This window comes from Pongo pygmaeus, chromosome 19 (genome assembly GCF_028885625.2).
Source record: "Pongo pygmaeus isolate AG05252 chromosome 19, NHGRI_mPonPyg2-v2.0_pri, whole genome shotgun sequence".
Classification (NCBI taxonomy): Eukaryota; Metazoa; Chordata; class Mammalia; order Primates; family Hominidae; genus Pongo; species Pongo pygmaeus.
The window spans coordinates 68,814,499-68,831,429 of record NC_072392.2 but is presented as its reverse complement, the minus strand read 5'-3'; positions in this window follow the sequence as shown (position 1 = coordinate 68,831,429).

Here is a 16,931-nt window from a genome sequence, read left to right as displayed (position 1 = left end):
CTGGAAGAGCAAGGCAAGAGAGACTGCTCCCCGCCCTTCGCTTCTCTACCTCTCGTTGGAGAGCAGGCCATAAGCATCTGGGGTGCAGCCAGATTCCTGCCAGGCGGGTGGGCTGGGGGAGGGATCGCGGCAGGCAGCGGGCTACTGTTCTCCTGCACCGCCTCTCAGGCTCCTGCCTCCTCTGGCCACCCCTCCCTGTGTCCAAGGCCTGCTCGCCTGAGTGAGACATGAGTAATGGACACAGCACAGGGCCTGACCCAAGGGCCTTGGCTGCAGGCCCAGCACTAGGAACACTGTAAATATTTGGGGGAATTAATGATGCTCCTTCTCCCCAGCCAACTCTCTCCTGCAACCCAGAAGGCTTATGGGAGGAGGCCACGGTGTCCATCCCTCTGCCTCCAAGCTGAGACAACATTAAGGATATAGGGGTCCAGACTGCTGGGTCCTTGACTGGGTTTGGCCACAGACAGGAGAACCATACTTGTAATGCGGCTGCACCATCTTAGCCATCGCCTCCGGCCTCCAGGCCGGCCAGCATCTCCTCCAGCCTGGAGACCCCAAGCCTTCTCTCTCAGGCACAGAATCCTTTGTTAATGGATGTTCTTTCTGAAATCTAGCTTCTGCCCTTCCAGGACCCCCTTCCATGGTTCTGGGATGGCAATGAATGGGTCTGCCCTTTAGGTAGTTAATGGTGCTCCTCACCCTGCTCTGCTGCATCCCCTCCTGGAGAGCTTCTGCCTGCTGTCACCCTGCCCAAGGGCCCAACCCTGGTGGATATCCCTAAACTTCTTGGGGTCCCCTTCCCTGCCTTAGCAGAAGCCTGGAGCAGGCATGGCCTCTTTACCTTTCCTGACATTTCCCCTCTCCTGTGGCCTTAGATTGAGACAAGGATGTCGTTTGAAAGAAGTCTCTGAACACTTACCATACCAGGCAGCTGGGAATTTTGAGGTCATCTCAGGGTGCTCCCTGTCCCCACTCCTAGGGCCCTGAGAGAGGCTGTGGATGCGGAGCTGCGCTGGGTTGGGCTGTGGAGCAGGAAAGCTGGAAGAAGGCAGTTGTATGTGCTTCTCCAATCTTACTCCCTTGTCCAGAACTTGATTTCAAATCTAGTTTCATGAGACTCCTTTGACCCACTTCCTTGGATAATATTGAGCAAGTTATTGAAATCCTCTAAGGCTCAGTTTCCTCATCTGTCAAATGGGGAAATGAGGATTTTTTTGAGCATCAGATGAGATATGCATGCAAAGCACTTAGCATAAGGTAGAATATGTAGTAAGTGCTCAACAAATGGTAACCAGTATGATTAAGACTTTTAAGACTTAAAGGCCAGTTTTCCTTCTCCAAGTTCCCTCAGCTCCAAGCTCCAGGTGTGTTTCTCATGGCCTGGGAGAAAGAGAGCTGTTCTGGAAGAAGGCACCTTGGGACGGGACGAGACACTCTGCTCCAGCCTGACTGGCCCTGATCGGGCCAACCTGCTTCACCCACTGTTGCCCCCACTGCCAGGATTATCATAGGCCCCCAGATCCGGTGCCTTCCTCCCACACCCACCAGCCTGGCCAGGCTGGTGCCTATCCCACTTCCAGGAAGAGGGACATAAACACAGCTGGGGTGGATGAGGGCCCCTAGCATCCTCTCCGGAAGCATTGAAGCAGTCAGGGGCTCCAGGATGGATCAGGGAGAATCTAGGAATTCCTAGGACTCAGGTCAGGGAGTCCAGGGAGAGGAGAAGCTCCCCTTCCTAGAGCTGAGGAGAGAAGTGGCAGAGTAGTCCCCTCTGAACACTGTGTTTGGATCCCTACCACCTCTGCCTCCACATCTGGTGGGTGTGAAGTGGTATCTCATTATGGTTTGAATTGCATTTCCTTGATGACTAATGATATTGAACATCTTTTTGTATGTCTATTGGCCATTTGTATATCTTCTTTAGAGAAATGTCTATTCAGATCCTTTTTAACCATTTCACTGGCATGAAGCCACTAGGCTGTCCTCCTGCTTTCATGTCCCCACCACAGCCTGGCTTCCCTCTAGGTGCAGCTCTACCAGGCCCTTTCCCTGCTTGAACCTTCAGTGGCTCCCCACTGCTTGCAGCCAGACTTGCTAAAAAGTGTGAAAAGTGTTTTGTGAGAGGTTAGAAGAGGTTCTTCTGAAGATGATTCCATGGTTGAACCATGGTCAAAGGTTTGAAAAATGATGCATGCTCTAACCCACTCCAGGACTTTGCCAATGCATATTAGCATATAAAAGGCTCAGAGAAGTCCCAAAGCAAACAATCCCCTCTTTTTTTCTTGTTTAGAGACAGGGTCTCGCTATGTTGCTAAGATGACGCTGGATTCAAACTCCTAGGCTCAAGGGATACTCTTGCCTCAGCCTCCTGAGCAGCTGGGACTACAGGCACGGGCCACCATGCCTAGCAACAATCCTCTGCTTAACCCAGCATTTCCCAAACTGGTTTGATGATAGATTCACACCCCCTACTTGTATTTATTTTTTACAGCTTTATGGGAATATAATTCACATGTCATAGAACTCATTCATTTAAAGTGTACAGTTTGGCCAGGCATGGTGGCTCACACTTGTAAGCCTAGCATTTCGAGAGGCCAAGGCAGTAGGATCACTTGAGACGAGGAGTTGGAGACCAGCCTGGGCAAAACAATGAGATGCTGTCTGTACCAAAAAAAAGTATTTAATTTTATTTTAAGTTCTGAGGTACATGTGCAGGTTTGTTACACACGTAAACATGTGCCATGGTGGTTTACTGCACCTATCACCTAAGTATTAAGCTCTGCATTAGCTATTTTTCCTGATGCTCTCCCTCCCCTCACCCTCTCCCCTGCCGAGCCCCAGTATGTGTTGTCTCCCTCCCTGTGTCCATGTGTTCTCATTGTTCATCTCCCACTTATGAGTGAGAACATGTTAGGTTTCCTGTTCCTGCATTAGTTTGCTGAGGATAATGACTTCCAGCTCCATTCATGTCCCTGCAAAGGACATGATCTCATTCCTTTTCATGGCTGCATAGTATTCCATGGTGTATATGTACCACATTTTCTTTATCCAGTCTATCACTGATAGGTATTTGGGTTGGTTCCATGTTTTTGCTATTGTGAATAGTGCTGCAGTGAGCATATGTTTGCATGTATCTTTATAATATAATGGTTTATATTCCTTTGGGTAGATACCCAGTAATGGGATTACTGGGTCAAATGGTATTTCTGGTTCTAGGTCTTTGAGGAATCGCCACACTGTCTTCCACAATGGTTGAACTGATTTTCATTCCCACCAACAGTGTAAAAGCGTTCCTATCTCTCTGGGGCCTCACGAGCATCTGTTGTTTCTTGACTTTTTAATAATTGCCATACTGACTGGCATGCGATAGTATCTTGTTGTGGTTTTGTTTTGCATTTCTCTAATGTCAGTGGTGTTAAGTTTTTTTTTTTTTTTTTTTTTTTTTTGAGATGGAGTTTTGCTTTTGTTGCCCAGGCTGGAGTGCAATGGCGCGATCTCGGCTCACCTCAACCTCCACCTCCCCGCAAACTCCACCTCCTGGGTTCAAGCGATTCTCCTGCCTCAGCCTCTGGAGTAGCTGGGATTACAGGCATGCACCACCATGCCCGGGTAATTTTGTATTTTTAGTAGAGATGGGGTTTCTCCATGTTGGTCAGGCTGGTCTTGAACTCCCGACCTCAGGTGATCCGCCCGCCTTGGCCTCCCAAAGTGCTGGGATTACAGGCATGAGCCACCGCGCCCGGCTGAGCTTTATTTCATGTTTGTTGGCCGCATAAATGACTTCTTTTGAGAAGTGTCTCTTCATGTCCTTTGCCTACTTTTTAATGGGGTTGTTTTTTCCCTGTAAATTTGTTTAAGTTCCTTGTAGACTCTGGTATTAGACCTCTCTCCAATGGATAGGTTGCAAAAATTTTCTCCTATTCTGTAGGTTGTCTGTTCGCTCTGATGATAGTTTCTTTTGCTGTGCAGAGCTCTTAAGTTTAATTAGATCCCATTTGTCCATTTTTGCTTTTGTTGCAATTGCTTTTGATGTTTTCATCATGAAATCTTCACCCGTGACTGTGTCCTGAAGGGCATTGTCTAGATTTTCTTCTAGGATTTTTATAGTTTTGGGTTTTACATTTAAGTCTTTAACCCATCTGGTCGGGCACAGTGGCTCATGTCTATAATCTCAGCACTTTGGGAGGCTGAGGTGGGTGGATCACCTGAGATCAGGAGTTCAAGGCCAGCCTGGCCAAAATGGTGAAACCCCATCTCTAGTAAAAATACAAAAATTAGCTGGGTGTGGTGGTAGACACCTGTAGTTCCAGCTACATGGGAGGCTGAAGCAGGAGAACCATTTGAACCCCAGAGGCAAAGATTGCAGTGAGCCGAGATCTTGCCACTGAACTCCAGCCTGGGTGACAGAGTGAGACTCCATCTCAAAAAGAAAAAGGAAAAAAGTCTTTAACGCATCTTGAGCTAATTTTTTGTATAAGGTGTAAGGAAGGGGTCCGGTTTCAATTTTCTGCATATGGCTAGCCAGTTCTCCCAGCACCATTTATTAAATAGGGAATCCTTCCTCATTGCTTGTTTTTGTCAGGTTTGTTGAAGATCAGATGGTTGTAAATGTATGGTCTTATTTCTGAGTTCTCTATTCTGTTCCATTGGTCTATGTGTCTCTTTTTGTACCAGTACCATGCTGTTTTGGTTACTGTAACCTTGTAGTACAGTTTGAAGTCAGGTAGCATGTTACCTCCAGCTTTGTTCTTTTTGCTTAGGATTGTCTTGGCTATATGGGCTCTTTTTTGGTTCCCTATGAATTTTAAAATCGTTTTTTCTAATTCTATGAAGAATGTCAATGGTAGTTTGATGGGAATAGCATTGAATCTATAAATTACTTTGGTCAGTATGGCCATTTTCATGATATTCATTCTTCCTATCCATGAGCATGGAGTGTTTTTCCATTTGTTTGTGCCTTCTTTGATTTCCTTGAGTGAGCTTGGTGGCACAGACCTTTAGTCCCAGCTACTCAGGAGGCAGGAGAATCACTTGAGCCCGGGAGTTGGAGGCTGCAGTGAGCTATGATCACACCATTGCACTCCAGCCTGGGTGACAGAGCGAGACCCTGTCTCAAAAAAATAAAGTGTACAATTTAATATTTGTTAGTTTTTGTTTTTGTTTTGTTTTTTGTGATGGAGTCTCACACTGTCACTTGGCTGGAATGCAGTGGCATGATCTTGGCTCACTGCAACCTCCGCCTCCCAGGTTCAAGTGGTTCTGATTCTCCTGCCTCAACCTCCTAAGTAGCTGGGATTACAAGCGTCTGCCACCACACTCAGCTAATTTTTTGTATTTTTAGTAGAGATGGGGTTTCACTATGTTGGCCAGGCTGGTCTCAAACTCCTGACCTCGTGATCCGCCCGCCTCAGCCTCCCAAAGTGCTAGGATTACAGGTGTGAGCCACCACGCCCAGCCAATTTAATGGTTTTTAGAATATTCACAGATATGTGCAACTATCATTACAATCAATTTTAGAACATTTTTATCACCCTGAAAAGAAACCCTACATACTTTAGCTACCACCCCCAAATCACCACCCTCCTTTCCCTGCTCTCAACCCTAGGCAACTACTAACCTGCTTTCTGTCTCTGTATTTGCCTGTTCTGAATAGTTTATATAAATGAGGCCATACTATTATGGCCTTTTGGACCTGGCTTCTCAAACTCAGGATCATGTTTTCAAGATTCATTCATACTGTAGCATGTGTCAACACGCTACAATATGTGTCAGCACTTCATTTCTTATAGCCAAATAATAGTCAGTTCTGTGACTGTGCCAGATGCTGTTTATCCATTCACTAGCTGATGGGTACTTAGATTGTTTCCACTTGGGGGCTATTATAAATAATGTAGCTGTGGACATTCATGTACAGGATTTTTGTTTGTTTGTTTTTTGAGATGCAGTCTCACTCTGTCACCCAGGCTGGAGTGCAGTGGCGCAATCTCAGCTCGCAGTAACTTTCACCTCCCAGGTTCTGGGTTCAAGTAATTCTCCTGCCTCAGCCTCCTGAATAGCTGGAATTACAGGTGTGTGCCACCACATCCAGCTAATTTTTGTATTTTTGGTAGAGACAGGATGGAGCCAGGCTGGTCTTGAACTCCGGATTTCAGGTGATCCGCCTGCCTTGGCCTCCCAAAGTGCTGGGATTATAGGCGTGAGCCACCACACCTGGCCCTCATGTACAGGTTTTTGTGTGAACACATGTTTTCATTTTTCATGTGTATATACCTATGAGTGAAATTGCTGGGTCACGTGGCAACCCTATGTTTGACCATTTCAGGAAATGCCAGACTACGTTTTGAATCGACTGCACCATGCTACCTTTCCTCCAGCAGCGTTGAGGGCTCCAATTTCTCCACATCTTCGCTAACACTTTCTTTTTCTTTTTCTTTTTCTTTTTTTTTTTCTGAGATGGAGTCTCACTCTGTCACCCAGGCTGGAGTGCAGTGGCACGATATTGGCTCACTGCAACCTCCGCCTCCCGGTTCAAGCAATTCTGCCTCAGCCTTCCGAGTAGCTGGGACTACAGGCATGAGCCACCACATCCGGCTAATTTTTCTATTTTTAGTGGAGACAAGGTTTTGCCATGTTGGCCAGGCTGATCTCAAACTCCTGGCCCTAGGTGATCCACCCACCTCAGCCTCCCTAATTGCTGGGATTACAGGCATGAGCCACTGCACCTGGCCATTGCTAACAACTTTTATCTAACTTTTTGGTTCTAGCCGTCCTTGTGAGTATGAGGTTGTATCTTATTACAGTTTTGTCTTGCATTTCCCTGATGGCTAATGGTATTGAGCATTTTTTAATGTGCTTTTTGGCCATTTCTATATCATCTCTGGAGAAAGGTTGGTCTATTCAGATCCTTTGCCCATTTTTAAATTGGGTCATCTTTTTACTACTGAGTTATAGGAGTTCTTTATATATGCTAGATACAAATCCCTGATCAGATATTTATCTTACAAATATTTTACTCCATTCTGTGGGTTGTCTATTTTGATAGAGTTCAGTTTATCTATTTTTTTCCTTTGTTGCTTGTACTTTTGGTTATATATCTAAGAAGCCATTGCCAAATCCAGGATCACAAAGATTTACTCCAATGTTTTCTTCTAAGAATTTTATAGGTTTAGGGCCCAGCGTGGTGGCTCACGCCTGTAATCTCAGCACTTTGGGAGGCTTAGGTGGGCAGATCACCTGAGGTCAGTAGCTCAAGACCAGCCTGGCCAACTTGGGGAAACCCTGTCTCCACTAAAAATACAAAAATTAGCTGAGTATGTTGGTGCATGCCTGTAATCCCAGCTACTCAGGAGGCTGAGGCAGGAGAATCGCATGAACTTGGGAGATGGAGGTTGTGGTGAGCCGAGATAGCGTCACTGCACTCCAGATTGGACAACAGAGCGAGACTGCATCTCAAAAAGAAAAAAAAATAATTTAATAGATTTAGCACTTATATTTAGGGCTTTGATCCATTTTGAGTTAACTTTTGTATATGGCCTGAGGTAAGGGTCCACTTCATTCTTTTGCTTGTTGATATCCTCCTTGTATCTTTACAAAACATCCAATAGCATCTTATGGGACTCTGGTGCTCCAGGAAACATTAACTGGAAAATGTTGATGAGGTCCAAGTTTCTTAGTCTGACACAAGGCATCTCACCATCTGCCCCCAACTTGTCTTTTCCCAATTTCTCTGGGCTGGCCTCTTGCTATTCTCTAGACTTGCACTGGGGTTTTCCTGTCTCTGTGCCTTAGTGTGTGCTGTTCTGTAGGTCACCCCCACGCACACATCTTTGCCTGCTAAAATTCATTCATCCTCCAAGGAAAAATAATAACTAATATTTATTGAGTGTTCAAGACGTACCTGCCATTTTTTTCTAAGAATATTATTTGTGTTATCTCATTTAATTCTTGCAGTGACTCTATGAGGCATATACTCCTATTATACCCATTTTCCAGATGAGGAAATCAGTGTTCAAGGTGGTCGGGTAACTTGCCCGTGGTTATGCAGTTAGCAAGCGATGGGGGAAGAATTTGAACCCGGGCAATCTGACTTGAGAGTCCCTGCTTTTAACAAACCACTACTCTCCTACCAGTCTTTGCTTATCCCTGCAACTCTGTCCACCACTTTATTTGTACTAAAGTATATTTACTGAGCTTCACCGTGTATTTCACTGAAATAACAAGTTAGTGAGTGAGTAAAAGAATGAATAGAACTGGATTGTCAGAGTTGGAAGGGACCCAAGTAGTGGTATGCATTCCAGCATAATGACCCGACTTGATGGATGGGGAGGTCTCTGCAACTCCTCCAGGGTCACAAGATAGGGACTGAGGTCACATCAGGGCCCAGGTCTCTGCCCCTCCTGCCGGGCAGTGTTGACACCATGCTGGCTGCACCTCCATGCAGCATATTACTTGAGTATCTCCTTTGTTTCAGACTCCAATCTGAACTCAGTCCGAGGCAAACAGGACAAGACCCCTGGGACCCTGCCCTGTCTCCCTCCTCCAGGGAAGGAGGGTTAGGCCTGGCAGAGCTGCTCTTGGGCTTCAAGACCCTCCTGGTTCCTCCCCCATGCAGGGCCATCCCTGGGGTCTCAACCTAGCTTTCTCTGTTTCCTTGGCGGGAGCATTGGTAATGAAAGGCGGCAGGCAGCCAGGGGCACAGGGTGGGGCGGGAGGAAGGGCCCCAGGTCCGGTTCATTTCCTGGCACCGTTGTTTGCTGCATGCCCCTGGCTTCTGGTGGCTGTTTCCACCACGCCCACAGTGTCCCTCCCTGGCTGAGTGGGCAGCTGGCCTGGGCTGGAATTCTCCCATATCCTCGGCCTCCGTCGTCTTTCCGCTGGGCCCACTCTCGGAGCCCAGCAGATCTGGGGGAGAATTCTGCTCCTCGCACTGTGCATGACCTTGGGCATGTCATTTTGCCAGTCTGGGCCTTTGTTTCCTCTTCTGGAAAAGGGGAAAACATGACTGATCTCACAGGCTTGTCATGAAGAATCAAGGATAATATATATGAAGGCCTGGCACAGTGAGATTCCCAATAAAAACGACTATCGCTTTTTCTCCGCCTGCCTCTCCCAATTTCCCCCACTCTTCCAGGATGCCCACTTCCCCCTGCCTCCCCGTCCCTGTGTTGGAGTCTCAGTCTGAGCCCTAGGTAGAGCCTTTTCTGGGGTCCTCTGTGATGGGAACACCTTCCCCAGGTGCTGATCCCTCTGCCAACTCTTGGGTACCCATAGAAACACACATGCCTCACAGTGATGGGACCTGAGAGGACCCACGGGGACATTGTAAGTGTTTTAATGGACCAGAGGAGGTTCAATTTGACCACATCATTAATCTCCATCCAAGCAGAACACTGTAGTAGCAGCCATTGGCAGGGTGGAGAAAGAGGGTCTGAGCTGGCTTTCCTAGAGGTCAGAGCTCCTGGTGGAGAGACAGCTGCTGCCACGCCCTGCCACCATGGCTGCCATCATCCCAGTAGAAAATAGGCAAACAAGACAAGACCCCTGGGACCCTGCCCTGTCTCCCTCCTCCAGGGAAGGGGGTTTATTTTCTATTTATTTTACTATGTGCTGGGCACTGTCTGAGTCTTCATTTACTCTCCACAAGGGTTCTATGATTGGGGTGCAATTATTAACTCCATTTTACAGATAGAGAAACTGAGGCATGGAGAGCTGAAGCAACTTCACCCGTTAATAGGTGACCTAATGTGGCACACGCTTCATCAGAGGGAGAAACAGAGCTATGCTGAACTGGAAAGCATCTGCCAAGACTTGGGAAGCCTGGAAGATGGTGGATTTCAGTTGGCCTTGAAGGAAGGGGAGCTTTCAACAAGCTAGAGGAAGCTAGAGTGTTGCAGGGAGAGGGCCCACCAAGCAAAGGCCTGGAGAAAGTGGCAGGCAGGTGTTTGGGGCATGAAGACCTGCCTCACAGGCTGGGGTTGTGCGGAGAGTGGAGGACAGGGGCTAAAGGTGAGCCCTGAGAAGGCCTCATGGCACTGCACACCCACCGTCCCTGCCAGTGTGCAATCATGGCCTGCATCCTGGCCCCACTTCCAGGTCATGGGGTCCCCCCCACTCCAATGCACATTAGCCTCTAACTGGCCTCTGGTCATCTCTGAGCCATAGTTTCTTTATTTGCAAAGAGGTAATAACAGCCATGCCCAACTCTCAGGGCCGTGGGGAGGGTTAACTGAGCCATCCATGGGAAGCACCTGGCATTGGGCCCAGCAGCACACAGTGCCCTTCCCTTCCCTTCAAGTCAATCGTCTCCTGGCTCCAGGAGGCCATCTTATTCCCTGATCTGACCCCACTCAAAACCCAACCCTGGGTATCTTACAGAAGCAAGCCCAAAGCCCAGCTCCCCAGCCCAGAGTTTGAGGTCCTTTGCAAACCACCCTGCTCACCTTCAGGTGCAGGAAGGAGGGAGGGACTCTCAGAGAGTGAATGAAGTAGGGACCCCTGGAGCTGCAGACAGGGTCACCAAGAAGCTAGAATGAGAAGAGGGCTGGAAGAGCAGAGCTGAGGAGCTAGAGCCCAGGGTGCAGGTGGTGAAAGGCCTATAGAAATTGGGGATTAGGGCCAAACAGGCTCATGTCTGTTATCCCAGCACTTTGGGAGGCTGCAGTCGGTGGATCAATTGAGGTGAGCAGTTTGAGACTAGCCTGGCCATCATGGTGAAACCTCATCTCTACTAAAAAAAAATACAAAAATTAGCTGGGTGTGGTGGTGGGCACCTGCAATCCCAGCTACTCTGGAGGCTGAGGCAGGAGAATCACTTCAACCCAGGAAGTGGAGGTTGCAGTGAGCCCAGATCATGCCACTGCACTCCAGCCTGGGTGACAGAGTGTCTGTCTCAAAAAAGGAAGAAAACGAAAGGGAAGGGAAGGGGAGGGGAAGGGGAAGAGAAAAGGGAAGGGGAAGGGGAAGGGAAGAAATTGGGGATTAGGAGGGTTATCTTGGGTGAGCTTCCTGTGGGCCCAACCTGACCACACAAAGCCAGGCGGGCACAGCCTGGTCAGCATCAAAGCCAAGGCCCCAGGGAAAGGCCTCTAAGAATTTTCCTCTGTTCATGGGTTTGGCATGGACCACCTTGTGTTCCCTCTGGGCTTCAGTCCCCTTGTCTAGCTCCAACCCTATCCCAGGGTCTTTGGCAAATTGCCAGCTCCAGCTAGCAGGCCCTAGAGGTGGTAGAGAGTTCCTGGCTGTCCTTGCTGCTGCCCTCTTCCCATGTCCCCTGCATCCCACCTGCCACCAGCTCCTGCTTAGCCCCTCCCCTAAATGTCCCTTGAGCCTATCTACATTTCCACAGACACTTGCCCCTTCCCATTTTCATCCCCACATTAACTCCCAGGTGGATCTCCTTAACTCCGGATCAGAGGGAGCTTTGGACCCACAAAGGCTGTCGGCTCATTCTCATGCGTGAATCCATCAGCTCCCCTCGGTTCCAAGGCCAGCAAGCCAAAGCCTAAACTCGGGCAGGCACCAGTGTTTCCCTGAACATGTCCCTATGTCCCTTATGTTGCTGTGCTGTGGTTTCTGCCCCATTGCCCTGCTCCTGTTGCATCTGGCTCCCCTCCCTTCTCTCTGCCGTGTGCTGGGCTGGGCTCTCACTCTGCCTCTGGGTCACACCTGCCAGAGATGCTGCCCAGGATGGTTCTGCCATTGAGGGCGTGGCCCTGACACCCCCAAAGCCCTGTCTGACTCCTCCACTCAGAGGGGTCCCTGACGTCCATGACAAGGTGGGTAAGGGGTCCTCCACAGGGAGAAGGCCAAGGTCTTGGGGGATTGTTTTCTGAGGACACGAAAGCCCCTTCATCATTGCCCTCATCCTGTTAACAGCCAGAGAAGCAGATGCCACGGGCCCGGCTGGAACCCCTGCCCACCCCACCTGCCCCCACTAAATCATTCTTTATCCCAGCTCTTCCCCATGTTCTGGCCCTCCTGACCCCTGACCACCTTAATAGTTGCCTGACTCATTTGTACCTCGGGGCCAGAGTCTCTGTGGGCAATGCTGTCACATCCTGCCCCTTCCTGCCTGGGAGCACCCAGCGGTACTCTGCCAGGTAGGGCTCCTGCATTTAAACAGGAGCCTTCAGGGGGCAAGGGCCAAACCCATAGGAGGGCTGCCTAATAGTTAGCATGTCTGTGATCCTGGCAGGAAAGGAGAGAGCCATTGTGGGGACGGGGAACTTTTGTTGCCTCCCAGATCAAGCTCCCTAAGGGCGCCTTGCCCCAGACATCAGACTTGGGGTCCCAAGAACAGGGCGTATGCCTTCCCTCAGTCTGCTCTAGGAGAGCTAACTCCTTAGTTTGGCTGGCGCTTGCAAGCAGGTTTCAAACCAGCAGTAATTAGTCCCACAGGGGTGAGGTCAGCAGTGAGGGGGCTTGTGGGAGCTGTGATGAGGGGTGAGGGCTGGGAGGAGGCTTCAGCCTGAGTTACTGAGGGCCTCGGTCCATTCAGAGCAGGCAGAGAGGAGGAAGTGAGTCAGTGGGCACAGCGATTCATGCCTCAGAATTCTGACTTTCTTTTTCAACCCACTGAGCCAAGACGTTTGTCCCAACAGGATCCTAGGGTGGGGGAGGGGACGGGAGGCAAGGGATATTAAAGAGACAGGGCTGGCCTCTTATTTGCCTGCACTGGGCTCCTGTTTTAGTGCCATAGAGTATGTGGTGATCGAACTCAGCTGGACACACCGTGGTTGAAGACCTGCCATGTGATGGAGAAGCTGCCATGGGGGCTGGGAAACACAGGGGTCAACACTGAGCATAACCACCACCAGTCAGTGGGAGAGCGGCTGACTTCTGGGCCTCAGTTCCATTTCAACAAACCCATGAATTTGGCATCTTTATGTGGAACTTATAGATGAGGAAGCAGGTGAACGGACTTGTCCAAGGTCACAGTCCCACTGGTCTAATCATACTGCAAGCCTGAGCGAGAATTCAGTGCGAGTCCTGGACAACTCAAGCGTGACTAGGGATGGGGGTTGGCGTGGGGGTGGGAAAAGGCTTTACTGAGGAAGTAGAAGCTCATAAAAGATTTTGAAGAACAAGAAGAGATTTTCCAACTGAACAAGTGGAGAAAGGGCATCCCAACCAGAGGCACCGGCACATGCAGAGGTTGGGTGGCATGGGCTGGCCTGGTGCTGTCGTGCCGGGCCTCTACTGAACTTCAGTGGGGATGGCACCAGGTTCAAGAGGCCGAAGAAGAGAACCAGAGTCCTTGAACGAGATATAGGGTTTGTGGGGAGCCTACATGCAGGGACAGTCCAGTAGCAGTGGGCCAGACAGAATCACAACTGCTTGCAAAATGCATGGCGTTTATATTGCATTTTCACTTAGTACCCTGCCCCAGCAACCTCTACCTGGCAACCTGCATTTAACCCAAAATAAAAGACCTCAATCCCCGATCCCCTCCATGGCTCGAATTTCACGAGAGATGGGCCAGGGGCTTAGATGTTCCTCATAGATAAGGAATGAGTCTCTGGGTTGCCCACTCTCGGATTCCTTAGCTCCAAACTCCGAATGCAGATTCTTCTTAAGTTATTGCTGTCATGTGTATCTGCCATGCAGGTGTGTTCGTGGAATCCTGCTGGGAGTGGGGACCAGGCACCGAGACAGAGGCTATTACAGGAGGAGCCCCTTGTTGAGGAAGAAGGGAAGATGCTAAGTACTTCTGGATACGTGGAGTCCAAGGAGCCTGCAGCCAGCCGGAGGTGGCTGGCAAGAGTTAGACATCCAGGCTGGAGCCTGGCAGGTGTCATCAGCATGGAGGAGGATATTAACGAACAAGGGGTCAACTGGGGAGACATAAGAGATGAGAATCACAAACAGAGGCCCAAAGTGGACTGAGGAATCTTGCAAGAGGGAGAGAGTTCTAGGAAGGAGAGGGTAGAGACGAGTTTAAATAAAATACAGATGGAGAGGTCAACATGTCGCTGCTGCCACCCTAGAAAGGTCAGAGGGCAAGGGGCCAAAGTTGACCATAGCGTTTGCCCATCAGAAGAGCCTGGTGCCCGAGGAGAGAAGGAGGCTCCAGTGAGATGGAGGGGGCCAAAGGCAGATTGGGGAGGTGGAAAGGGTCACGATAAACCTAAGGGCAGGATCCCTACTCCAGGAAAGGGTGGATAGGTGACTCCAGTCAGAGGATGTGACTTCTAGGCTGTGACCTCCTGGAAGAATAGAGGGTAGCCCAGATGACTGGGAGTGGAGAAACAGCAAAAGGCTGGAGGCAAGAGGAAGAGTGGCTCCATCGAGGAACTGCAAGGTGCTCTGTGGCCTGGGTGAAGAATTAGAAGGGGCAAGGGGCAGCGGGGGTGGGGGGTGGAAAGATGATCAGGGCCATCTAAGGGATGGCGTTGTATCCTGAGGGCAGCAGGGAACCATCAGACGTACCAAGTAGGAAACAGACTCGGGTAGATTTGTAGGAACCCTACTGTGGCTGCCATGCAGGTGGTAGGGAGAGTTGGAGGCAGGGAGGGCAACAGGAAGCACTGGCAGTCATCCAGGGAGAAGGGACAGAAAGGAGCAGACACACTGGCAAGACAGCAAGAAGGCACAATCAGGGACACAGTGACTGGCTGAGCTGGGTGAAGAGAAGGAGGAGCAGACATTCAAGCTTCCAGCGGGGATGAGCCCCTGGAGCAGAGCACTCGGGTGCCCCAAGTAATGGTGCTTGAGGAACTTCCAATCAGGAACTTGGATTCAGCAACTGAATCCACGGGGCCAGAACTTGGGAGGGTGCTGATTTGGGAGTTATCACCGTATGGTCTGAGTTATTAAGAGCCAATAAGATAGGCTGGGCATGGTGGCTCACACCTGTAATCCCAGCACTTTGGGAGGCTGAGGAGGGTGTTCGAGACCAGCCTGGCCAACATGGTGAAACCCTGTCTCTACCAAAAATACAAAAATAAGCCGGGCATGGTTGTGTACACCTGTAACCCCAGCTACTCGGGAGGCTGAAGCAGGAGAATTGCTTGAAACCAGGCGGCAGAGTTCACAGTAAGCCAAGACTGTGCTATTGCACTTCAGCCTGGGCAACAGAGTGAGACTCCCTCTCAAAAAAAAAAAAAAAAAAAAAAAGAGCCAATAAGATAATTTTTACCTAAATATCAGTAAGGCACAATGCAGAGGATTTCCCACTTTGGTATTTCAGTCTTTATTTCTACCTGAGCAAATAACCATGTTTCATCTAGTGTACGGCAGATACATTCCTGTATCCATTAGTATTGCATTACGAAGAAGGCAACAAAACTCAGCACTGATGAGCCATGAGGACGATGGCCCCTAATAGGGCAGGTCCAGGTTGGCCAGCCACATGGATACCGGACCAGAAGTATGTGCCATGTCCAAGGTGGACGCCACCCTCGTCCATTCACCCAGCTACTCCCAAGGGCCTTACTTGACCCTGTTTCCAACCACAGGACCAATCACAGCCACTGGCGGAAGGATAAATACAGACACACACACTTCTTACTCCTGCCCCTGAGGAACCGGCTGTGGAGGAAAGCCCATCATTGTGGAGTTGGAGAAACCTAGGGTGTTATCAGCCACACTGGGGAGGTATTCATACCTCCTGCACCTTGGGCATGTCAGTATGTTCAACCATAGCCTGGGAGGCATCTATACCTCCTACGGTTATTAGAAAGTAACATACATAAAAGGCTGCACACATAATATGTGCTCAATAAATATTTGTTCCCTATCTATATTCAAATATACATAAAACATTCAGACATGCAGTCGCATAGGCAAACACCTGTGAATGCATAAGGGCCCATGTGCACAGACACATGTTTTGATCATCATACACGTAGGAACCCTCTACCCCCAGTGGAGTGTCTAGGGAGTTAGTGGGTAAAAGTAGATGAAGCCCTGCCCCCGACCTCTCCAGATTTCCCACCTGAGCACAGAACCCTGCCAGTAAAGAGGCTTCTCCACAGGAAATGGCAAGGCCCTTAGGGGGTGGTGACTCAGCCCTGACTCAGCCATGTGGCCTCCTGGGCTCCAAAGGGCCACCTTGACTTGAGGTTGAGAATGCTGTAGGCACAGCAGAGTCCTAATCTCCCAGCCAGGAGAGAAGGGGACTCTGGGGGCCAGGGCAGGGCATGTGCAACAGGGCCAGGCCTTAGGCAGTAGGAAAGGAAGAGAGAAACAGAGGGATGGCAGGCAGGGAAGTCCCCAGATGTTTGGGGCCTACTCACCACGCCCTCATAGAGATCATTGCCTATTAATCCCCAGAAAGCCTCTGCACTTTCCCTCCTTCACTTCCAGCATCCCTCTCGCCCCACATCTGTCCCTGAAGTCCCAGTAAAATCAGTACCCTGGGCCTTTCTTACTCATTCCCTCTCTCCCTCGCTCGGCCCCTGCTCCTGCTTAGCCCACTCCTTCGCCAAATTATTACAGTAGCTGCCTTCCCCCCACAACTCAGTCTCTCCTGGCAAAGTCAACTTCATGCAGCATCCAGAATGTTCTGACAGCCCCCTTTGTCCCACAAGCACCACCCCTAACATACAATGCAAAGTGGGTTTAGCCTGTTTAAATTTGAGAGCATCCAGAACATGAGGCCACATCCTGGCCTCCTCTAAGACATCCCCAGGTTGGGACTCAGCCCAGGATTGGTACACAGTAGGCTGTCAATGAGTGCTTGAGCCTGGCAGATTCTGAGCCAGGGGAATCACCTGGCAGATTCTGAGCCACAGGAATCGCCTGGACTATGCCTGCATCTGGGCCATAGGAGAAGGAAATCTGATAAGCCCATTCAAGCTTCAGCACTCCTCCCTCCCTCCCTCTTCAGTAATTTGCATTTTCAATTCAAGTCAGATAGACCCCTGAGTCTCAGTCCAGTAGCTGAGATTTGGTACACTTTGTTGAACAGATATTAGAAGGCTTGGGAC